This window comes from Etheostoma spectabile, unplaced genomic scaffold (genome assembly GCF_008692095.1).
Source record: "Etheostoma spectabile isolate EspeVRDwgs_2016 unplaced genomic scaffold, UIUC_Espe_1.0 scaffold00005064, whole genome shotgun sequence".
NCBI classification, from domain to species: domain Eukaryota; kingdom Metazoa; phylum Chordata; class Actinopteri; order Perciformes; family Percidae; genus Etheostoma; species Etheostoma spectabile.
Window position 1 is genome coordinate 1 of NW_022603224.1, and position 25,749 is coordinate 25,749.

The 25,749-nt window shown below is 40.0% G+C and overlaps 1 pseudogene; it reads right to left on the bottom strand.

The window, feature by feature from the left end:
* Positions 1-1,219: 1,219 nt before the first annotated feature.
* Positions 1,220-9,796, bottom strand: LOC116677410 (WD repeat-containing protein 78-like; annotated as a pseudogene).
* Positions 9,797-25,749: the final 15,953 nt, after the last annotated feature.

Genomic DNA, 25,749 nt, shown 5'->3' on the forward strand with positions numbered 1-25,749 from the left:
ACCCATGTATTTTGGCACATCAATTCCCTCTAATGAAACTCTTGTTAAGGCAAGTGTCCACACTTTTCGCAATGGAGTTTGTCATCTATAGACATACCAGCTGGTCCAGGGAGCGTGATGCAATTTGTCCGAGCCAGTGTGTGAATGAAAGAAAGCAATGTCATCCAGAATAACTGTGTTAGCTGACGCTTCTTGGTTTCTGCACACAGCTCAACTCTGATGTTTACTCCTAAATCTGGCATTCAATAGTTAATCCTACAATATAACTACATATTATAAATATTGGGAAAAACTAATATGCCTTAACTGTCTACCAAAACTAGTTTGGCGTTAAAGTAATGCTTGATATGTACTTTTAATTTGAATGTTTTAAGTGTATTTTTTTGTTGTTGTTAAAATCTGATTTTTTATAGTCAGTTTGTTCTAAACTACTCACTCTAATCATATTTCTGATGTTTATCTCCACATTGGTATATACTATAATGTATAAGTAAAGATTAGAAATGGTTTTTCAAATCAAGATTTAATTTTAGTCTTTATTTAACTATTGTATGATATAATATCGCAGTATATTCTTTTTCATTTATTATAGAAAAACCAGTCCACCAGTGGCTTTGAATAAAAGCACATATGATGCACAACGCTCTCACAGACTCAATGCTTTTCAGTTTGAATCACTTTTCTTTAAACATCCATAAACCTGATTGGCCAGTAGAGGTCTCCATCGGTCTTAAATAAGAAGTCCAGAAGTACAGTAACCTTGTCATCACAATTTTGTCTTCAGATCTCAACTGAATTTCAGCAGTTTATTTTTAGTGTACAAAAAAAGAAAAAAATCTCTTCTTTTTTAATGTTCAATTGAATGTAACTTTTAATACCACAGTGAAAAGCTCTGCATCTATTTGAAGACTGTCCACAAACAAAAATCTTTTAGACTAAATTATAAACATGATACATTATGTAAGGGTTACATTTTACTTACTCAACTAGTTGTTTTGAAGTGAAAGTATCTATATAATCTCTAAAGGTCTTTTACTTCCCTCGCAAAACATTTTTGAAATGTACAGTAAAGCTCATATGATGTATTTTGTCTTATCCTAATTTGTTGCATTTTTTGTAGTTATTTTCCACCAGTTTTCTGTCGTTTTGTTATAAAGACATAAACTACATGGAATGTAACATTTATTTCATTTAAACTTTAACAGATGCTTTTCTAGACTTTTTTCAAATCCAAAATAACTGGCAATAATTAAACTGCTGTAATAAAATTCACATATGATAAGATACAACAAATGTAAAGTGGTTCTTGAATAACAAAAGGCCAGCGTTATTACAAGTGTACAGTCTGATCTTTTTGGATGGATTAAAACTTTCACATTGCAGTTTAAAAGTTGCAGTTTCTAAAGATACCTGGGAACTGCGGAGCCAATGATGTCTTCCAAGCTGTCCACCTAAACAAAGAGAAGAGACAGTTTGACCTGTGTACAGTGTACAAATGTTTTACCCTACACTGACTGACTTTTGTGATTTGTTTCGGTGTATTCCTTTTCTCACATTTTCTCAAATTTGGTAGAAAATTACTATCTTGAGTCTTATCTTTGCTTTCCTGGAAATCCGGTTCCAATTATGCTTCAGACACCCGGAAATTTAAAAAAAATGCTAAAGCCGCCCACACATGATCTGCGGTAAAACTGCTCTGTGCTGGCCGTTCCATTATTTTCCTGTGGGGAGAGCGGGGCCGCCAAACTGCAGTGCAGCCCTTCCCTTGGTGTCGCGCATCGCTTGGAATTGCCGCCGTGAGCTGTGCTCAAAGTTCAAATTATTTCACTTTGACCTAGTTGCTGCTGACCTTTCAAGGCAAAACTGTGGGCGCAACCAATTCCAGGACGTTCCTGTGCTGCGCTTTGCCTCTTTGCTCTGCGCCCTACCTCGCGGATCATGTGTTGGCAGCTTTAGTCACCAAAAAGAAAAATTGCTTAATCTCTCTGTAACATCAAGACCTTTCTGAATAACTGTTCCTTATATCCTTTCTGTGGAAACTTGTTTGTAAAGCAACTTGTAAGCTCTGCAAACCACCTCCCTTGATATTAAGAAGATTAATAATATTAATACAAAAAAATGATGGAAAAATATGCATGTGCAACATGTAGCATATCGAGACGAGAAAATCACACAGACCACCTCAATTTTACCTGCTTGCCTTGTCCAACACTGAGGTTTTGAGCTGGTAGACAGTCACTTGGCCTTCACTGCCCCTACCAAGACACAGTCTGTCCCTCTGGCAAACAGCACGGATGTCATCGTCACACCAGGTGCAGCCTTGTGCACAATGGTTGGATGCAGGCTTAAAAGGGATGCATGTCTTTAGTGGACACCAGATCCTTTCAGGCTAATGTTTCAAATCAGTTAGTAAGAAAGTAAACTAGACAGAGCTCTATGAATACAGAAATATCTGTCAGCCTGACTCACATGCTTAAATTCAGGTCCCAGATCTCAACCTGCAGTCCATTAATGGCTGCAAATATTGTGGACCAGTTTGGGGACCACCTGATGGCATACACGGCCCTCTGGGCGGATGTAAAGCTCAACACAGGGGTAAGGCATTCTTGCTTCCACAGCTGGATGGTCCAGTCAGAGGAGCGCTCAGGAACACATCTGGACTGAATGGCGACCATTTAATGCTGTTCACAGGGCACTGAGGGAGAGCAAGAAAGCGGATATAGAATGAACATGCTGAAATTACCAATATTGTTTCAATAACAGTAATACGGTGAATTAACTTGTAGTAAATGGGTAGCATATCACATTTTCTGTTATTGACTATATGTTATCCAGGGATATGGGAACAAAGTATTTCTTCCCACAGATTTTTCTGGTGATGAGATGAGTCTGCAAGCCGGAACAGTAACTTAAACTAGTTGTGCTAAACTGCAGATTTGGTCTACATGTTGGTTTGAAGTCCAAGCATCATAAATGACACTGAAAAGCTGGGGTAATACTAAGTTAGCTTGCTCTTTCACTACTCCACCATTGAAAAACAGGGCCCTACTCTTTGGTGTTATACACATTATACTGTCAAACACACTTACCATAGGTATTGGGTATTGGGAAATAAAGTAAATTCCTGTGTGCGCGTTTGCACATTTCAAATATTACAGACTCAATGGTTTTATCCAAAAGGACTTACAAAGTGATTTTGGTAAGTCTCCAGAACATTGCAACTGTTGGAGACGGAGCACTTTTGGATGAGGCCCTCCCATGTGCCAACCAGATACATACTGGAATCCTACGGGAAAAGAGCAAACCAGGAGAATCATGCAAGGTTTTTCTTTTATGTCATAGTCAAAGTTGGAGAAAGACACAACCAGAAAAAAGTTAATTTGTTAAAAGTTAAACTTTGGAAGAAGGAAGTTAGGCAAAAAAAATTCCCTACAAAACTAAGATTTTAGCATGAGTACTACGCTCAGTTAAAATCATCCCAGGATCTATTTGATTTCTGTGAACTTACTGTTGGATGGAAGTCAAGACAAAGACCAGGAGTCTGTACTGAACCCATGGTTTTGTCTTGTTCTTGTTTTCTACAGCTTTCTTCTTAGAATTTTGAGTCTTCTTTAGCTTCATCAAGTCTAAGAACAATTTTTTTTTAGAAAAGATACAGACAATATGATTATTACTTTTGTAAGAGCACTGCTATTAGGGCTGCACAATTAAACAAATTTTAATCGCGATCACGATTTTGACTTCCCACGATCAAATTTGCGTGATCGAGAGATTATTATTTTTTAAAGGGTCATTTCATAGAACGCTCCGGGTTTTTTGCATAGCCCATCTACCACTCCGTCAACCGCTGTCTGATCATGTGCCAGTCAGAGTTATTCTCTGCACCCCGTGCGGCTTAGTTTCTAGATGTAGACAATCACAGAGGACAGAGTAACGGGAGGAAAACTCAACAGATAGCAGTCGGTTATACGTCGGTCTCAAGGTTTACCAGTTTACCAGTAAACGCAACATTTTGTCCTGTCTGTTGTTTTTCAGACAACAGCAGTGACCAGTGCTAGTCGGTGCCAGTAGCGTCTGTTAGCTGTTAGCTCCTCTAGGACGCACCGGAGCTAATGTCCTCGCATCCGCTGCAATGTTGTTATATGGATATGGTTTAATTTTGCGTTACATGACCCATTTCGTCTGTAAAGCCGGGCCTGTGTGGGATCTCTTCTCAGCTTTCTCTCGTCTTACTCTCCGCGCAGCCCCGCCACACAGCGGCCGCCGGTCAACACTTCTGACATTTGTCTACAGTTTTAATTGTTATTAACACAGCTGGATATTGTTAAGTATGAGAGGCAAACCTGTATTTGTACCAGTGTTTCCGCTGGTAATTCTGCTTTTGCGGCCGCCACGGCGAAGAACACAGAAGAAGTTATTGAATGCAACTGACTTCAGTTAGCAGAGTGACAGTGTGAGACGGAGCTGCTGGACCTGGGCCAGAGATGTGACCCATGGCCAGAATATCATAGTTCATAAAAATGTGGCGCAGTGACGATACAGACATTTCATACACACGATGTGTGTATCCGCCAATTCGACCCGTGCTGGACCCGTTCATAATGAGTCAGCCGTCTCTCTGTGAGTACGTCCATCACACTCCCTCTCGCAGTTATAAATAGCCTATGTGACGATAAAAACATTTTTTTGTGTTAAAATCAACAAATAATCGTGAGAATAATCGCGATCAAAGTTTTGATCAAAATAATTGTGATTATCATTTTGGCCATAATCGTGCAGCCCCAACTGCTATACAAGGTTTGGCTGTAAATATTCTTACGAGAGACTTTCAAAACTGTCTTTAACGTTCCACAGTAGTAAAACAATTAACCAACATTATCTTTTTAACATCAGTTCAAGTGATAGAATAATATGAGCTTTGTTGGTTTCCTGCCTTTTTGGCCATGTTTGCCAAGGGTTATGCCAATGAGTAAAAATATCACTGCTTATCTCTGAATATACTATGTATGTCATATACTTATACTCCGTGTTAGATTGTGTAATCATATGTGTTCAACTGTTGAAACCATAGCATGCTGCAGACAACAGTACCTATGCACTCAAGACCATTGCCGCAGAGGAGCCACTTGGTAATCCTGCCATCTGCCGACACAGCAACGAGCGCTTCTATCCTGTCGTCCCTGACAATGTAATCTCTTGTTTGCTCCAGTTGACTTGCCACACTGGATGCAGGTGCCTTTTGGAACACTCACTATAAAACAGAAATATTAAGAAAGCTAAGAGGAAAGAGGTTTTCTCCAATAGTAACTTTTGTTTCATGTAATGTGAGAGTTTAATTGCCTGCTCCACAGTCATCACCTGCTGTTGGCAATACACTCAACGTTCCGACTCCGGACACTGTAGATGGCTATAGTGCCATCGTACATCCCCACTGCCAGCTGGCTGGGGTTGTCGGCTGAGAAATCCAGCGATGTCACACAACTATGACAGTGGAAGACTCGGTCTGGCCACTGCACAGGGGACATATTTATAATCACTGTGCAGTAACTATGGACTGCATTTACATAGCTCATATACAAATGGTTAGCTAGTTGAGATAGGGCACAGGAAGATGTAGATGGAAAGTAAATAAAGGGCAATAAAAATAAATATACCGTAGGGGTTTTGAGGGACCAGCAACAGATCAAACTTTTCTGGTTGGTGGAGACACAGTCACCATATGCCACTGCCAGGAGATCCTTACAGGGAGCACAGACTGAGTTTTAGGTGAAGTGTGAGACATTTGGATTCATTCAACTTTTTAAACAAAGACTAGTAATAGTAGAACCATAAAAGTTAATGTTTGCCCATTATAATTCTAAGTGGTACCAAGGGCAACTCTGCTGTTTTGACAATCATTAATTTGTCTTTTTTCTTGGCATTAATGCTTCACAACCTAGGCAAAGTTGAAATAGAGTCAACTGCTTACTGCAGATTTATTAACATGATTAAATGTGTATTTAATGTGCCTATGAATAGTGAAGGCAGTCAAATGGCAAAATCACTTTAGCTTAGACATTGAAAAAACTCCAACACAAAATACATTGACAATGGTGTAAATGATTGTTCTGCTGATAAACAGCAGCTGGTTTGGGTGTTTTGATCTTTGGTCTATGTTACCGGGTTCTCCTTGTTCCAGACCATGCAGGTAATGTTCCATCCTGTAGTGAGCTTGCAGCTGAAAGCCCAGAGACGTTCCAGAGTTGGAGAGGAAGAGCTTTTTTCACCCTTTTCGCTCATTTCCTCGGTCCCAGGGTTCACCGTGCTGTCAGGGTCTTCAATCACACAGACACAATCAACATTACATTAATAATGACCAAATGTTTTATTGTAGTTGAAGCAGAGGACAAATGTCCTGAGTGTAAATCCACAGGCTGGTGCATCTGTACCAACAATGTGAGAAAGAAAGTTTACCTTTTATTAGGAACCTGCCTATAAGCAGCCAGCTTGGGTTGAAAGAAGTTTGCCACAAGGCTCCTCTCCATCACTAATAAGCTGTGTTGGAATGACTCTGTCAACATGATCACCTCTGGATTGGATTCAGCATTTAAATTGCTGCCTGAGGAAACAAAATATTAAAAAAATTATACATGCCTGTTATAGCAAAACTGTGTTCACTCTTAGACCTCTCCAGTCCTTTGCTGGGACAAAGACTGACATTAACAGAGTCAATGTTCTCCGAGGTACGGTCACCTATGCTGATGGTGCTGACTGTGCCACTGCTCTTCTCTGCTCTCTTCTCCTTCCCTTTGCTGGTGTTCACGGTAGACGCTGGATTGTTAGTCTTCTCACTTTCAGGTTTTTGTTTTGGCCACAGAAAGAGTCATAGATATCCCAGATTGTAGCGACCGTGCCTGTGGACACAAGAGAATTTCAACTAGCTGTCTACTTTGAAAACCTGATCACTAAATGTCCTGCCAAACTCATCAAAATATTTTGATGACTGATTTTTATCTACATACTGTAGCAAAACCTTGGACTGTAAATGCAACAGTCTGAGATTGAAAAGCCAACTGCATTAATCTGACAAATCTCAATTAAAAACAATTGATTATCACATTACGGTTGAGGTTTTTCTTTTCACTAAAACATTACCATGTGACATCAGCTAAAAATGCTGTCAGCAAACTTAGCAGTTAAGACTTTTTAAACCAGTACCTTACTGCCAGGTTGGTTTGCATGTGTTTATCATTGATGAACATTTGAGCAACATAATCTTAAGGTTTAAAACTTTTAATTTACCTGCCCAGTGCCCACTATACTATTGATGAATCTGAACAAGTCTACTACTACTTAAATAAACACAACCCAAAAAAGTATGCAAAGCCTAAGCCTAACCTTCATCCACCATGACAATCTTGTCGGTCTGGATCTGTTTTTCTTTAGGTGCTCCATTGAATGTCTGCATTGATCGCTCCACATACTTATCGTTGCCCACTCTCTTCTTGCAGAGATCAGCATATTGAAGGTTTCTCTCTCTGTAAGCACATGGTGAAAATGGTGAACAGCTTGATACAACCAAAGAGCAGTACTACACGTCACAGAATGGTATGTTTGCACAGACAATAAACTGAAATACATCTTAACACACTGTAAGACAGCCAGTTCCAAATTTAAAGACATTAAGTGCTACTTTGTGTCCCTGTTGTGCATTCCAGATCTTTCCTTATAGGACTCACTCAATGGCTTTTGTATCATCAACATCCTCTGACATAACGATGAGGGGTGGCATGTCAAACAGTGAAATGGTATCTGTCTCAGTGAGGTAGAGGTCTACTACATCATCCAACATCTCTTCTGTTACATGTTGTTTCACATTGTCTCTTTTCCTCTGTCCTTTTTGTGCAAGAAAAAACACAAAATAATTATATATAAATACTGAATTTAATTGTATAAAGACTATCTGCTACAAACACAAAAATGTGATCATAATAGGAAGCTGTAGATTCACTTCAATATTTTGCAGCAAATGGCAAAATCTGCATATAGAATAACAATGTAAAACTGCATTAATTTTTGATAAACACCAGGTCAAAACAGTGATTATAATAAACATAATGACAACATATAGTATATTGAAAAAAAAACAACAACAAAAAACAGTATAGTAACCGCTTGGAGGTGGAGGGATTATTGGTATGTCCAGTTTAGGAACACTATCCTCAGTCCTCTTAGTCTTTGATGCTGTGGTACATAGGCTGGATGGTAGGCTGCTACCCATAAATGAGCTGAAAAACAATGGCATTACTGAGTCTGAGAACATTTTTGCTGTCAGAAACGCGTGACTATTACTTTTTGCCTAACAAGCCACACATAAAATCAGTTTTGAAGGTTTATGTGAATGTTACCACCTGGTACCTAAAAGAGCTTGAAGCTGATTTTAAGTGGTCTGATTCTGAGCTGAAAAAGAGTTCATCCAAGAATTTGCCTGGTTTGGAAGGCATGTCTCCTGGCTCTGCATGATACAGTGGCAGAGGAGTGACGTCAATGCCATTATTGTCCAACACCTGCAAAGACCGGAACCACTGCCAGAATCAGTTAAGCATTTAATTTATGATCATCAAGTTACATATGTTTGGACAGATATACAGAATTGAATTTTCAGTAAAACGTGGCATTCTGTAACATGTGAGGAAAGACATTAAGATTTGTATTTGTTGTTTATCTTAAACTCTTAATAGACAAATTTCCCATACACAGAGTTAATATTCTGTCTTCCAATATGCATGTATTTTTGATTTAACTACAGAATTGTGAGGATTGTCTCTGAAATATTGTAACTTTTAATTATTTTCATTTTACTAATTTTCTTCGGATCATTTTTCACTAACATTGTGATTATAATTACTTATTTGTTGACTTAACATAAGGCTGAGCTTGAATGATATATAAAAACTTTTTTTTTACAAAACAATGTATCATACCTACCATAGACCGTTAATATTAATAATAATATACAGTCTATGATACCTACCTACCTACATAGCTAGAATACTGAAGAATGCGTGTTAAAATCAATTAAAAAAATTGAGGAAACCAACATCAACTGCAATAGTGTGATAAGAAATGTAAAGTTCTCTATACATTATAGCTAGCGTTATCGTTGTTTGAATTAAATAGATAAAGTTACCCGAACTGGTCTTCTAGGAGTCTGACTGGTACTATCGGGGATGTTACGTTTCCTGTTGCTGCCACCGACACTTCTTCGGGTTTGAGAACCTGCAAAGCTCCACTTGTTTCTTGAACTTTGGCTGACTTGATGAACTCCTGCAACTGAGGAATTCATTGCTCGAGAAGATCTAGGAGAAAGCAAAATAACATAGCAACGTAACAGATAGCAAGGCTAGTATAACCACCATTGGGTACGTAAGATAACTAGCGTAGCTAGATGTGTTGTAGCTAGCGTTTAAGTTAGTTAAAACTAGCTAGCTAATGGTAAAGTTGTGTTGAAAAGTCCACTTGTTGTAAAACTGTAAACTTACGAGTTAAACAACAGGCTACTTTTCTTCATTTTTTTTCCAGTGCTACCCTTTTATGTGTGTTAAAACGTGTCTGTCTCTTTCATTAATGAGACCAAACTTAATTTAGATTTCTGTTTTTAACCGCGTAGTATCACTAGCTAAACGGCTCAAAACTTCCTTTGCTCCAAGTTGTCATGGAAAAAAAACTGACGACCCTCGCGCCTTGTCAGTTACTGCCATTTACTGTTCAACAGTAACTGAGGCGCGAGGGTCGCCTTCAATCAAGAGTTTATAGCTGCAGCCTGGAGCGTCCCATGTCATGCCGTCCCGCCTTGTGCCGTCCACCAGCTTCTACTTTTCAAAATAAAAGCTTGCATCTGGAATAAAATACTTTAAACCCTACTCTTACTTTTCAAAGTAAAAGCTCGCGTCAACTATCATGCTAATGAATAAAATACTTGAAATACTTGTTTCGTTTTTTATCTTTAAAAATATATGTCCGTCTCTAAAATAAATGCAGATTATAGGCAAAGCAGAGATCTGAGGACCAGGTAACCATAGTCCTCAGAAATACACCGGCATTTAGAATTCAACACAAAGAAAGCGTAAAAAAAGGACATACGGCGGAATTTCCGGCGGCAACGGGGCAATCCTGGAAGTGGAAAGTCGTGGATAGACTAGTAGTCCCACCCCTAACTTAATAATAATAAAAATGCCCCTCTGTTAAAATATAGCGTACAATTAGTATGAAATATAAAAACTTCTATTGCATGTTATGTCTAAGTGATAGATGCTCTGCATGCTTTGTGACTGAAGCTGGTGGAAGGTCATCGCATGTAGCCAGTTTCTCATCTAGGTGGCAGTAAATGAGTGAGATGCTATAGGCCATTTTTGGACTACTGCAGTTTACTACTACTAATTTACTGACATGCACATGTAAATCATTTTAGGACTAAACCAGGATTTAAATAATATTGTTATTATTATAATTGTTAATAAGAGATTAAGTTAAAGTAAATAACAATGCAAATACTTTCAAAAACCGACTTAAATAAAAGTATCAAGAGTAAAAGTACTCGTTCAGCCGTAAAATGTCCCCAGTGACTGTGAACGTGTAAGCAGCATTTTATTATAGCAGCTTGTCAATGTGGAGTTTGAACTACTTATTTATGTAAGAAACCGCTGGTTCATTGTTTAGCAATACATTGTAGTATTTGAAAAATGGTAAGTAGAATTTGAATCCCCATTACCTTCAACAAGGTGGTTGCTACCATAGACATATATAGATTATTATTTATTTATGTATGAATAGTATTTATTAGTATTTATTATGTCTATGGTTGCTACAGTCTTCCTGGGGTCCACACAAAAAACAATAACAATAAAAGCAAACAATTTAAGATCAAGCCGTGATAATAAAACAAAAGAAGACAAAACTAGCCAAATGAAAGCATCATAAAATTAAAGTGAATATATAAAATAATTAATAAAAAATTAAAATAAAAAGTAGCCAACTTGAGTAATAGTTACTTTTCACCACTGTCTGTGGGTAAAAAAAACAACATTTGAAATCTGGTGAAGGAATGTTAAGTGAAAGGGGGCCGGGGTTCATCCAGTTCTTGCCCTTTCTGCAGTTTCACCAGAAATCTCACCTGGAGGAAACCCACTACTTAGGCTACTTCTCTACCACTTCCGGGTTTAGGTCTATTAACCTGTAATGCATCACGTGCCCAGAGCATCATGCCTCCCCCCTCCTCTTCCACCCATCATCCCCGTATGCACCGAGCATCTCAGAGATAACGGCCGTGTGTCGGTGCGCCTTTAAGAGCCGTGTATCCTGCTGCTCTCTCCGCTAAATCCCGGTCGCTGCTCTGTGAGGGCGAGAGAGAGAAAAAAAAATAACAGAAATCCACGGCCATGTCCGCCAACTCCGCTTTCAACGACGAGAAGGGGGGCTCCTCCAGCGTCGGGGAGCCTGAATATGGTCACGACCCGGCGAGCGGAGGGATTTTCTCCTCCGACTACAAAAGGTACGGAGCCACCTGCCTCGGTGCCGCTTGACGCCGTTTTTATTGGTCATATTGGGGGGGGGGGGGTATACCGGTGCAGCTATGGCGGCGGAGGTGCAGTGTGAATGTGGTTTCCTGTCTGTTATGATGCGTAGAAAGTGCTCGTTGAAATGTTGAAATGCAAAATAGAAAGCTAAAAGTGAACTTGTTTGCTAGCAGCTCCGTGAGTTAATAGCGGTGTCTGCTTTTCTTATTTTCTGGTCGTGAAGGTCTCACCGTGATTTGGTAGCTCAGGCAGCAGCGACAAATGATGGTTCAGGGCCTGTGTTGACTGCTAATATATGTGCCTTCACCGGTGTGTGTTTAAAGCGTTTAAAGGTTCGGGGTGTTTGTATTTATTGTACGTTTCGTGAGGTGAGATGTAAAAGGCCCGTCAAAGAGGATAGGCCAGGCCTCAGCTCCAGCTCTTTCAGCACCACCCCTGCTGGACAGCGCGCAGAGCGGCAGACACTGATTACAGCTCGGTGTGTTCACGTCAGATACAGGAACCGGTCTATAATGACCTGAGATAGGTTACTTACAGTAGTATCAGTCGTGAGTGAAAAATAACTGATTATTAACAAGTGAGACATTGCTTAATGCTTTGTTGACTTTGTCCAATTTCTTATTAAGGGTCCCATTTATAATTATAATAATAAGTTTAAACATAAACAGTACGATAAACATTTTGTAAAAATGCAGTACAATCCAACAGAAAATTATAATAATAATTGAAGGACCAATTAAAATCATGTCTACAATTAAAACCTAAAACCCAAAGTTTAAAAACATGAGTCAAAAGCGAATTTAAACAAATGTGTCTCCAGCTGCTTTTTCAAAGCTTTAACAGAGACTGCAGAACGTAAGACAGTAGGAAGGCGTTTCACAGGTTTGGAGCCACTGCATCAAAGCAACGGTCACCTTTAGCGAGTGTGTGGGACCACCAGTAATCCTTAGTTAAGAGACCTGAGGGACCTGTTAGTAATGTACAGATGGAGCAGGTCCGAGATATAAACAGATGCCAGACCATGCAAAGCTTTATAAGGCAGTTGTGTCCTTTCTTTTCTTTTTTTAAAGCTAGGCTATGCAGTACAGTGGCTAGACAGTCACAATACTAAGAATAGGGATATTGTGTTTAGTTTGATCTTTAAATGACATAAAAAGTAAGAAATGCCAGACACAAGTTTCCACAGCCCAAAATTACTTTTTTTAAAATGCTTGTTTAATACAAACAACAATTTTTTTTTAACAACTTTTACTGAATTTTGTGAGGCTGATTATTTTGCAGATTATTTTATTTTCCATCAACTAATCGATTCATAGCTCTTAATAATAATGATAATCAAAGGTGAGCACATTACGTGACCATGCAAAAAGTGGCAGAGCAAATACTAGACATAAATAAACGTAGCTATAGTTGAGTCAGACAGAGAACCTGTTTATTATGTCTCTAAAAAGCTGTTTTAAAATATGTTTTGAAACCCACTGAAATGCTTTAACATTCATATGTTCATGTAAAGATGAATTGGTTTCTCAGGACGTGACTGCATTTCACACTTTGAGGTGTGAGCTTTTAACAGATAACCAGGTGCCAAATCATCATTGTGCTAACTACAGTTGCACTGAAACACAAAAACTACTAAATTATTAATTGGGGCAATAAGAGCAGTGCAAAAAACAAACGCACTGCATCACCAGATTTGTCATTTTGTAGTATTTGTCGTCCTGCACGGGACACATTGTTCGTCCAGGAACAGATTTCTTTTTGCACCCAGGAGAATTGTTCTCGGTATACCAGCCGAAACTTAATATTAACACAATAGCTTACCTAAAGTGACTTACAGTGAGTGAGCAAGATACGGAAAGGTGTTATCAGACATCATTTTACAAGTATTAATGATTGCTACGTTAATAGTTACATTTTGTGTACAAGTCTTATAAAACCAGGATGTTATCTTCTCTTTGCATTCTTGAGAGTAATTTGGTGGGAATGGGGCTATGCTGGTGCAGGTGAGTGGTGAAAAAGAATTCTATTAGTTTAGATAATAAATTACATTCATAGTTTTTAGGCTAACTTCTGAGATAGTAATTGGGCTGAAGGTTAAAGTCCACCCCATGTTGGACCTTTATTGGAGCAGCTTTTGCACACAAACATGTAGAAGAGAAGTTACAAACAGCTTCAGGGAAGCGTTCCTTGTGCATCCTGCGGACACCTTTACACTTTTTCACAGCAGACATTTTGAATTGACTTCTCAATGTAGGCATCATTCATTTTATTATTTACACTGTGACATGTCAAAAATGTCTTCTGTGTCATGTAAAGGCCCTTGAGAAGATGGGCCCACAGGAAAGACCTCTGGACGTTGTGTATGCTTTGATAACATACTGTTTGGAAATAGTCAAATATAGTAATACATTGTACACTTTAGGACATGTAGTCACACAGTTTAATGTGATGACATACAGGATCCTATGTATCATCAACATATGTTGTCCTCCCAGGTCACAAAGATTAACACTTTTTTTTTTACCCTTTTTTCGACATTTGACATTTTCAACGCATTATTGTTTTTTATTATTTCACGAACACCACCTTACTACCACTAGTTTTACACTACTTTTTGGAATCCATGGTCAATAACCCTCATTTGAATAGAATTATATCTAATATTTGAGTTAATAAAGCAGAAACTATGAATTATTTTCCTAATAGTTAAGATCAGAAGAACATATGTTGAGTGGATGAGTTTAGTCAGGATATTGATTTGAATCCATTTCAATTTTCACCCAAAAATTCAATGAAAGTGATCAATTGTAGTTGCAAAGAGCGTTGCGTGGAATCCATCCTTTTTTGTGGTAATTTGGTAAAAAAAGAATGCCATATTTCTGACATAGACATTTTTAAAAGGGGTCAAATTTGACCCGAGGACAACTGGAGGGTTAAAGGCCCTGCACAGCTGCACAGGTGTTTTCAATTACTCAGTATAATTAGTGTTATGGAAAAACTCAGAAACAGCACAACTCAGGATACGTGAAGAAGGTTCTGGAGACTTTGATGAATTACAAAGAAACATTTAATGAAATCTCGATCGAGGAGAATTGGGATTAAGCAGTACAGTTTAACCACGGTGTAGTGTCATGGAGTGCCATCCCAAATTATTTTCTCGAGACATATGTATCCTGCGGAAGCCGTAAAGTTTGGGTTATGTAAAGATGTCGATGGCACCGTAACAAAGGAACTGCAAACACAGATGCTCACCCAAATGTTGTTTTGCTAGTTCAAATTCAGATTTATAATACTGTAGATTAGACAAAGCTACCTGAAACAAATGCAGCACATTATACACATTTATTTGTTTAAAATAAAGAATATTAAGCATTGAATCTAAACTACTCATGAATCATGACAGCACGCTTTTCAACTTTGTTTATGTTCATGATTAGGCTAAAGGATTTTCTTTGCTTCCTGTTATTTTTTGCTCTAATTGCGTCTTTGAACAGCCACACAGTCGTGGTTATTATTCAGTGTGCCGAGGAGCTGCATAAGCAGCACTCGGCACAATGATTATTATTGCCCATACTTATTATTATTCAGTGTGCCGATGTGCTGCATAAGCAGCAATCGGCACAATGACTATTATTGCCCATACTTATTATTATTATTTCTTATTCTTAATCTTCCGCCAAATTTCGTCCCGCTACTAGTCCCAAAGCGTTGCCAACACGCGCACCACATTACACCGACATGTGGGTATTGATCGGGAATGGTGTGCTATGATTTTTCTAAGAGATGTGCCGCGCGGTTTTACCGAAATCGGCAAAAAAACGGCAAAGTTTTCTCATTGACTTGAATGGGAAATGTTCGGGAAAATCGCTCAACATCGCTCAAAACCCCCCCTCTTTGGGACCGTGCTGTGTCGCCATACTTTAACGTAGAAACATGATTAAAAGTTTAAACCGAAGACAAGACTTTGGTGTTTATTGCGCTGAATGGGCGTTCAGATATCAAGCACGGTTTCTCCAAAATCCCGGTTTACGTATCGTCCCGTTTTCAGACCGGCTCAGATTTTCCAATGTGTGTGTATGTGGCGGAATGTTCGGAGCTAGAGTGGGGGACAGAGTGGGGAGACTAAAAAAGTTATCTTTTTTTTTTCTCTATAACTTGCTCCCACGCCAACAATTCTAACTTGTCATGGACAATTTATACATCAAAACGTAGGTATTCTTGTCTAGTTTCATCCAATGTGCTCATTTATGTGATATGATGTATACTTTCGCTCAGCGACCTTTCAAATGAGAACAGTTCCACATTTTCCTCCATTCACTGTAATGTTAAACATCGCTACATTTCTGAGCAAAACGCAGAGCAAAGGACTTTTTTACATCGCTGATACGCCCACATTTTAAGGTCATCCACATAAATTTTATATCATACGTTCACAAAGGCCTCATGGTGCCCACGAGAACCTCAATTAATTGATATCTTGTATCCTTTTGGTGATATGATCATTTGTTTTGAGAGCTTGATCAGTCTCTTAATAGCTGGTAACAGTAGGTGCCAGGTGCAGTCGTTACCTGACTACATATCAAAGCGATGACATCACAGAGATAACAGGCTTCCTATTGGTCCTTAGTAACCAGGCACCATCTGTCTGTGGACATCTGTCTGTCTCCCCTCTCTCTCAGACACACACACAGACAGACCACACACACGTCCTAACATCTTAAATAGGTTTTAAAAGTTATATCTCTGAAGGGTTAAGACACTTATTATTTTTTATTAACTTTTATTGCTGTCGGATGTGCACCAAGTAGCAGGCACACTGATAAATTCTGCGGAATTTTCTAGTTATTTCTTATTCTTAATCTTCCGCCAAATTTCGTCCCGCTACTAGTCCCAAAGCGTTGCCAACACGCGCAACACATTACAACGACATGTGGGTATTGATTGGGAATGGTGTGCTATGTAGTTTCAACCAGATTGCCGCGTGGTTTTACCGAAATCGGCAAAAATACGGCAAAAATCTCTCATTGACTTGAATGGGAAATGTTCGGGAAATCTCTCAACATCACTCAAAACTCCCCCTCTTTGGGACCGTGCTGCATCGCCATACTTTAACGAGAAACGTGATTAAAAGTTTAAACCGAAGACAAGACTTTGGTGTTTATTGGGCTGAATGGGCGTTCAGATATCCACCATGGTTTCTCCCAAATCCCAGTTTACGTTTCGTCCCGTTTTCAGACCGGATCAGATTTTCCAATGTGTGTGTATGTGGCGGAATGTTCAGAGCTAGAGTGGGAGACAGAGTGAGGAGCTGTGGTACGGATATCTGGAAGTTTCCCGAACAAATTGCTCTCTCTCCTTCAATTTTAATTCTTCAGACTTCATTATTGGTCAAAATGTAGGGAATCTTGTTCCGGTCGCAGACATGTAACTATGGAGTCTGTCGGACTTAAATTGTTGGCTGTGATCTACCAACTGTCGACAGAAATTATGAAAAAAACATTTAGCTGGGGACGATTCAGTGATTTTTTCTCTCAAACAAATGTCTCTCTCTCCTCCAGTTTTACCTCTTTAGACATCCTAGTTGGTCAAGATGTAGGGAATCTTGTGCCGATCGCAGACATGTAACTATGGAGTCTATCGGACTAAAACTTTTCGCGCTAGGCTCACCAACTGCAGATAGACAACATTGGGAAAAAAATCTGGCTCCCTCTCGGACAAAATCACCATAGCAACAGGTTCAGATACTGAGAGGACAGAGGGGGGGGCTGCAGGACGATGCTCTGAAACAAACAAATGTCTCTCTCTCCTCCAGTTTTCAGTCTTCAGACATAATTTTTGGTGAACATATCGGAAATCTTGTGCCGGTCGCAGATATCTAAGTATGGAGTCTGTCAGACTTAAAATTCTTGCGCTAGAATCATAGCAACCAATTCTGACACACACACACACACACATTCACCCACACAGACACAGACACACTCAGACACACACACCCCTATCATGACCCTGTTCCCTGGCGGCCATGTTGACCAACTGACTCCTAACTGATGTTTCCATTGTGTGTGTGTGTGGATGGGCCCCAATAGCAGGCACACTGATAAAATTTCTGCGGAATTTTCTAGTTATTCAGTGTGCCGTGGTGCTGCAATAGCAGCACTCGGCACAATGATTATTATTGCCCATACTTATTATTATTATTTCTTATTCTTAATCTTCCGCCAAATTTCGTCCCGCTACTAGTCCCGGAGCGTTGCCAACACGCGCACCACATTACACCGACATGTGGGTATTGATTGGGAATGGTGTGCTATGTAGTTTCAACCAGATTTGCCGCGTGGTTTTACCGAAATCGGCAAAAATACGGCAAAAATCTCTCATTGACTTGAATGGGAAATGTTCGGGAAATCGCTCAACATCGCTCAAAACGCCCCCTCTTTGGGACCGTGCTGCGTCGCCATACTTTAACGTAGAAACATGATTAAAAATTTAAACCGAAGACAAGACTTTGGCGTTTATTGGGCTGAATGGGCGTTCAGATATCAACCACGGTTTCTCCAGAATCCCAGTTTACGTATCGTCCCGTTTTCAGACCGTCTCAGATTTTCCAATGTGTGTGTATGTGGCGGAATGTTCAGAGCTAGAGTGGGAGACAGAGTGAGGGGCTGCGGTACAGATATCTGGAAGTTTCCCGGACAAATTGCTCTTTCTCCTCCAGTTTTAACTCTGCAGTCTTCATTATTAGTCAAAATGTAGGGAATCTTGTTCCGGTCGCAGACATGTAACTATGGAGTCTATCGGACTTAAATTGTTGGCTGTGATCTACCAACTGTCGAGAGAAATCATGCAGCTGGAGTCCGATTCACAGATTTTTTCCCCAAACAAATTGCTCTCTCTCCTCCAGTGTTAACTCTTTAGACATCATAGTTGGTCAAAATGTAGGGAATCTTGTGCCGATCACAGACATGTAACTATGGAGTCTATCGGACTAAAACTTTTCGCGCTAGGCTCACCAACTGCAGATAGACAATATTGGAAAAAAAATCTGGCTCCCTCTCTGACGAAATCACCATAGCAACAGGTTCTGCTACTGAGAGGACAGAGGGAGGGGCTGCAGGACGATGCTCTGAAACAAACAAATTGTTCTCTCTCCTCCAGTTCTATCTCTTTAGACATCATAGTGGTCAACATGTAGGGAATCTTGTCCTGGTCGCAGACATGTAACTATGGAGTCTATCGGACTAAAACTTTTCGTGCTAGGCTCACCAACTGCGATCCTAATCATTGAAAGAAAGACTCTGGCCCCTACTTTGAGGATATCACCATAGTACATGTTCTGTTACTGAGAGGACAGAGGGGGAGGGGCTGCAGCACGATGTTTTTTCCCGAACAAATGTCTCTCTCTCCTCCAGTTTCAGTCTTTAGACATCATTTTTGGATAAAATGTAGGAAATCTTGTGTCGGTCGCAGAAATGTCACTATGGAGTCTATCAGGCTTAACGTTTTGCGCTAGAATCATAGCAAGAAGTTCTGACACACACACACACACACACACACACATACACACACACACCCCTATCATGACACTGTTCCCTGGCGGCCATGTGACCAACTGACTCCTAACTGATGTTTCCATTGTGTGTGTGTGTGGATGGGCCCCAATAGCAGGCACACTGATAAAATTTCTGCGGAATTTTCTAGTTATTATTACAGTCCTATAATGCTAACACACAGGTGCAACAAATTTCATCAACGATGGCTCAGGCCTACTACGCACCCTAGTAAGTCATGCCAGAGAGCCAACATTAACAATATGAAAGCCTATAAGCTCACTCACCTAAATGTCATGCAGTCATTATTAATTACATTAACAACACCTGTGTTTTCCCTGCAATGACTAATCCGAGTGATTACAAACAAACTGTGTGAGCGAAATGCTACAGTTTGCAGTCTGGTAGAGTGATGATGTGCTAAACATGGTGAGGAAACAGGCTCCAAATCCATTTCCAAAACAGTGCATCAGTGTTTCTACGGGTCAGCTATGCACAGCCACTCGGTTAAATAAATGTAAATGTGCTATATTTATATAGTGCTTTTCCAGTCTTAACAACTGCTCAAAGCGCTTTTACATCTACAGCAGGGGTCTTCAACGTTTTCCAGGCCAAGGACCCCCAAACTGATGGCGAGATGGAACGGGGACCCCCTAATTATATATATTGTATAAAATTGTGTTATATCAAACTGGTCCTATAGTGCCATGTGTGCATTGATGACTGAAAGACATCTTCTGCCTCCATTTATCTGTTTACTACAGTGTGTTGAATTCATGTTAATGTGTATTTAAAGACATTTCAATTAGTGGAAAAAATTGCAGAGGGGGGGGGAATATTAAAAAAAAAGTCTAATCAACCAAAACTTTTGCGACCCCCATGCAGTACCTCCGCGGACCCCCTAGGGGTCGCGGACCCCCTGATCTACAGGAAACATTCACCATTCACACACTGTGGCCGGGGCTGCCACCTGCTCATCAGATAAACATTCACACTCCGATGCGCAGCACCGGGGGCAACTTGGGGTTCAGTGTCTTGCCCAAGGACAATTGATTGCAGGGGCGGGGATCAAACCACCAACCTTCCAATTGGCAGGCAACCGCTCTACCACTGAGCCACAGCCACCCCTGATAAACAATGGTGAAGTCTGACCTCAAAGTCCACAGGAGCCAAAACACGCTTGTATTTGTCCACGGTACAGGCTTCAGTAGAACTGAATTGTAGAGTAAAAGAAATGTCTGTTACGCAGTTTGTACTCACCCACAAAGTCCTGAGTGATGAATGATGGTTGCTTCTTTCTTTTACACGTCGCTGGTGTGAATTTGATTTCACTTAACCAGTAAGAATATCATAGAAGAAAAACCCTGCTACCAACCAGTGCTGCAATAACAATTATTGTCATTGTCGATTAATCTGCAGATTACTTTCTCAATTAATCGATTAATTGTTTGATCAGTAAAAATGTTAAAATGTGGATCAGTGTTTCCGAAAGGCCAAGATGACGTCCTCAGATTTGTTCTTTTATGTCCACAACTCAAAGATATTCAGTTTCCTCTCACAGAGGAGTGAAGAAACTATTTGTATTGAAGAATTAAAGAAAAGGACTCAAACTGATAATCGATTATCAAAACAGTTGGCGACTACTTTAATTGTTGGCAACCAATCAATGCATCTTTGCAGCTCTACTACCAACTACTGTATGCTGACTTATACTGTACTACTAAATGTATTCATATGACTCATCAGTGCCTGATGTGTTGTGAGTTATGCTGTATGCCGCCACCCTCTGTTGGATATACAGTACATACACCTCATCTTATTGTACCTGTTCTCTATGCATGCATCTCAGTTTGGGAACATGTGTATTACCATTGCTTGTAGTACTGTTTTTATTGGCCTCACTGTTGCAAGCTCCGCTGTTAAACACCACTGCTTCACCATAAATCACCAGCAGAGGGCGCTCACCGTTAATAGATAGTAAAAATTACATAATTTGTAGCTGTGACCTGTGAGTTTGGGATTTGCAGGGGGAGAGTTAGGCTTAAAGCTGTTTGGCAAATGTTTGTCATTAGTTTTAAACTACTTGTGAATAAATTCTGCCTTCATTAGTAGTCACTGATTCCAGTGTGCGCTGGGTGTCGGGGTTGTGGCCGTACCTGTGTTTGCAGAAGTTGGAGTCTCCTCGGTGAAGGTGGATTAACTGGTTTGTCTGTAAACATGACCTTTACTATTGTCTCCTTGGAAACACGGCATCCGTGAGATTTTGCTTCAGTTCAGTTCTCAAACCATATAAATCCCTCATGTGTTATTATAAACACATTTCCTCCGCGTTTAAAAGTTGTTTACAGGCCTTCAGTGGGAAATGACTATTGTAAGTTGAATAAAAGTGTTGGTCTGTGTCAGAGACTATTTCGTGGCCTGAGATTGTTTCTGTTGTGGATCTCTGCAACACAGTGTTTTCTCAAGCAATTAAATCAAATGTCAAAATTGTTTGATTTCGTACTTCACATTTGATGGCTGTCCTTCTTGACTGATGATTCAACGGCATCTGTGGGCTTTTGTTGGCTGGTTTAGTTGTTTGTTTTGTGTGACTTTTACATTTCTGTCATTACATCTCTCCATTAGCCATGCCAAAGACAACATATGTTGTTTTGGAGTTTCTTGGCCCCTCAAACTTTACAGCTGTTGGTAGGCAGATGTCCTTCCTTCACTCCTTTAGACAGAGCCAGGCTAGCGTATTTTTCCCGTTTCCAGTCTTTATGCTAAGCTAAATTAAAGGTGCTGTAAAGTGATGTTGAGTGATGTCACTTCTTGTTGACGTTCACGTGTTGACATGAGAGGGGTATCAATTATCTTGTCTAAATCTCAGCATGAACGTTTTCCAAAATGTTGGATTATTGCTTTATTAAAAAAAAAAAAAAAAACACATTCATCAGGAGTTATCCAGCTTCAGGACTTAGAAGTTTATTAATTCATGTAAGCCTTCATATATCCCTTTTACTGTTAGCCTCCTTAATTTAGAGAATGATATATCACTGCATGTTACCCAAAAGCAGACATACAAGTTTTGACAAGAGGAGAGAAAAAAATGCTTTTAAATAATAACTGGCAGCAGTCTGCAAATCATGAGAATTACGGACCTGTATCTTAGGCTCTTTTAAATAATGACTGTGACGTTTTTTTATTTAGATGGATATCATTTATCCTGAATTGAGAACAAAGAGAATAAAGACTCCCAACCTGTTAAACCATCAAATATGGAGGTGAAGGAAGACATTCTCGCTGTATTATATCCAACATTGCATCAGTTTTTACAGCATTAGAAAACACTACCCGGGTTGTCGTTACTGTCAGTGTAGTTCACTGTAATTGCTGCAGCCCCGGCGTGTATTTCCTGGTGACATCCCAGGTTAAAAATCGTATTAGTCTTTAGTAAATGTCAGCGAATCCTGACCGAGCTGTTCCAGATCACAGGGAGAGCATATGTGAATTGGGCTTCGAGGCAGTTATTTTCGTTAGGGCCAAAAAGAAATGAGTGGGAGAGGGAAAGAAAGAGAGCGAGAGAGAGAGAGAGAGAGATGTCCTCATCACGACTCTGCCAAGAAAGCTGAGTCATGTAAGATGAGGAAAAAAGGCACCTCACAGAATATTAAAAATGAATAAGACATGGACATTTTAAAGATAATGAGCAAGAGTAGTGAGGAATATTTCAAGACATATGATAACACATCAAACAGACATCAGAAAACGTTTGTTGGCAGTAAGTCGACTGAAGAAAGCTGTGATAGGGTAAGGAGTTACCGTGGTGCAAGAAGCATTAATGTGAAGAGGCGGAGCAAAGAAGACAAGTGTGAAGGGGGGGGAGTGATAACGTGGCAAGAGATGGGAGAGGCTTTGTCATTGTAAGAGAGCTCAGAAACGTATATGTGGACATGTTGTATACACACAGGGAGGCACAGAGAGAGAAAGAGGCCGGTGCAGCAGCAGGAAGCAGCGAGAGGAGAGGCAAATAAAACTCAACGCCCCTCTCTGCCGAGCATCCATTTACTGAGCAGCTGATGTTTGCTGCTTCACTGGATGCGTACAGACTCAAAAGCGACAGAAGAGAAGAAAAAAAACTACAGTGCATTTGGTTTCTGGTGGATTTGGATTACAGCACTCAGGAGGCAAAGTATATCAACCTTGTCACCGTTGGGAAGAAGAGGCACTGGAGCACTTCTGAAGAGGCTATTTGCTTCATTTTTTTTTTAAAGAAATGTCCACATTGGATAAACTAAACCTCAGAGGGAAGGAGTAATTATAACACAGAATCTAACGTGAACTGCTGTTTGCTGCGTGAAAACTAAAAAGGAATATCTGGAGAATTTCAGAGACTCGTCCAGCTGATTAAATACCGACTGAGGAGTAGCTGAAGGAAAAACGGCAGTCTTTCAAATTCATTTACTTGGGGATTCTACAGGTTGCTCTTAAGTTTCAAACATGACCACCATGCAAAAGCTGCTGCAGCAGCTGCCGGTGAACGCAGTGAACATGGTGAAGTCGGTTCAGAGCCAGGTCCAGGGCCAGGGCCAGGAGGACAAGAGCCCCGTGCTGACCCCCGACGGCGGGCAACAGACATGGTACAGCGCCCTGCAGTCTGATGAGCTGTGCCACCTCCGATCTGGAGGTACAGGAGGAGGAGGAGGAGGAGGAGGAGGAGGAGGAGGAGGAGGAGGAGGAGGAGACCGCGAGGAACGAGCACCACTGGAGGAAGGTGGTGGAGGTGGTGGAAGTTTCCTATCTCAACCTTTGCGGTAGGAAAATCCAGGAGAATACAAACCTGTTTAACCTTTCACTCAACAGTTATTTCTGAATGTTATTTATTTATTTTAATGGAAATTTCAAAAATAGTTTAATAAGAGAGCAACTCCGTTGTCGCCCGGTACCCCCCAACGCTAGATATGTCTTCAGGGTTGTAAGACAATTAGTGTAATTCAATGACGTTTTATTTCCAGGATTGTTCAGGTGCCACCCGGAAATTTCGCCAGATTGTCCCTGAATTCAGCCGGGTGTCCGTCACCTTCCTCTTTCTTTGTGGTGGCATTTAAAACTCCATTTGATTTATGAGGACTATGGTTACCTGCTCCTCAGATCTCTGCAGGGTAAATCCAGACAGCTAGCTAGACTATCTGTCCAATCAGAGTTTTCTGTGCACGTCTAAAACAACCTTTGAACATCCACATGTTCCACCAAAACAAGTTCCTTCCTGGGGCTATTTTGCAGCTTCTCCGTTTGTCAGTCCGGCGCCCAAGACGAATGTGATTGGTTTAAAAAAAACTAAATGCTAACAAACCAGAGCACGTTTTTCTCCCATCCCGGAATGCTGTGTGGACCAGCCAGACCCTCCATCGCAGCGCTGTGGAGGAAGGTCTGGCAATGCAAGACAATAAGACAATTAATAAAACAGGGAATTTTATCTGACTTGCTTTTCTATCTTGAAATACTAACTTGTTTTAGGCTTACTAAACTATTACAAATAGTGTTCTTTAGATACACTGCTAGCAACTTATAGACATATGCCACGAATGGGGTGGGGGGCATTTAACTGTTTGCCTTTCAGGGCAGATTACAAGGAGACTAATAAGAGAGCATGTCAGTACCCCCCTCCCCCTCCCCTTCCCACGGGGTAAAATAAGTCTTCCTTGTCGTAGGACAATTAACAAGACAGAAAATTAAAAGTAAATATATGTCTTTCATCAACACTTTGCTGACTTACTTTTGTATCTTGAAATACCAGATTGTTTTAGGCTTATCAAACTATTATAAATATTTTTATTTAGTTAAACTGCCTCTAACTCATTGACATATGCACCATTTGGAAAGGGTGGCTTGTAGATTAAAGATTCACTTTAAGGGACACAAGCCCAAAAGGCTGGGGACCCCTAGTATAAAACGTAATACTTAAAGTTAAAAAGTGTTAAGAGTGTATCAGCTTTAGGGCAACTAACAATTATTTTAATCTGCAGATTATTTACTGGATTAATTGAATAGTTGCCTGTCTATAAATGTCATAAAAGTACTGAAAATACCCATCTCACCTCACCGAGTCCGAGATCTAATTTTAAAATGTCTTTTTTCTGACAGTCCAAAACCCAAAGACATTCAGTTTTCAATATGGGATATAAAAGCAGAAAATCCTCACATTGGAGAATCTTGAAGCAGGAAATATTTGTGTATTGTTTGAAAAAAATGACTCAAACAATTTGCTGAATACTTTTATGTTCTGTCCTGTTTCAGCTCCAGTCTATAGATAACTTAACTCATAACATAACTTTTAGAAACTGAGTAGACATTTGCCATTATTTTCTGACATTTAATAGACCAGGCGATTAATCGATTAACAAAGAAAATAATCGGCAGATTAATCAATAATGAAAGAATAATGGTTAGTTACAGCCCTAGATTCCATGCAAAGGCCATAGGAGCTGCTGTACTCTTTAATTACTTAGACTTCAAACCATTCAAACAAACATCAGAAGAGGTGCTCTTTGGAAATATGTTTTCTAAAAAGAGAACTATATTTACACTCCTGCATTTTATTGGGTCGTACCGATGAGAGCTTTACTGAAGGACACTTCTGGTTGGTATAAGCAGGAATATTTTACACC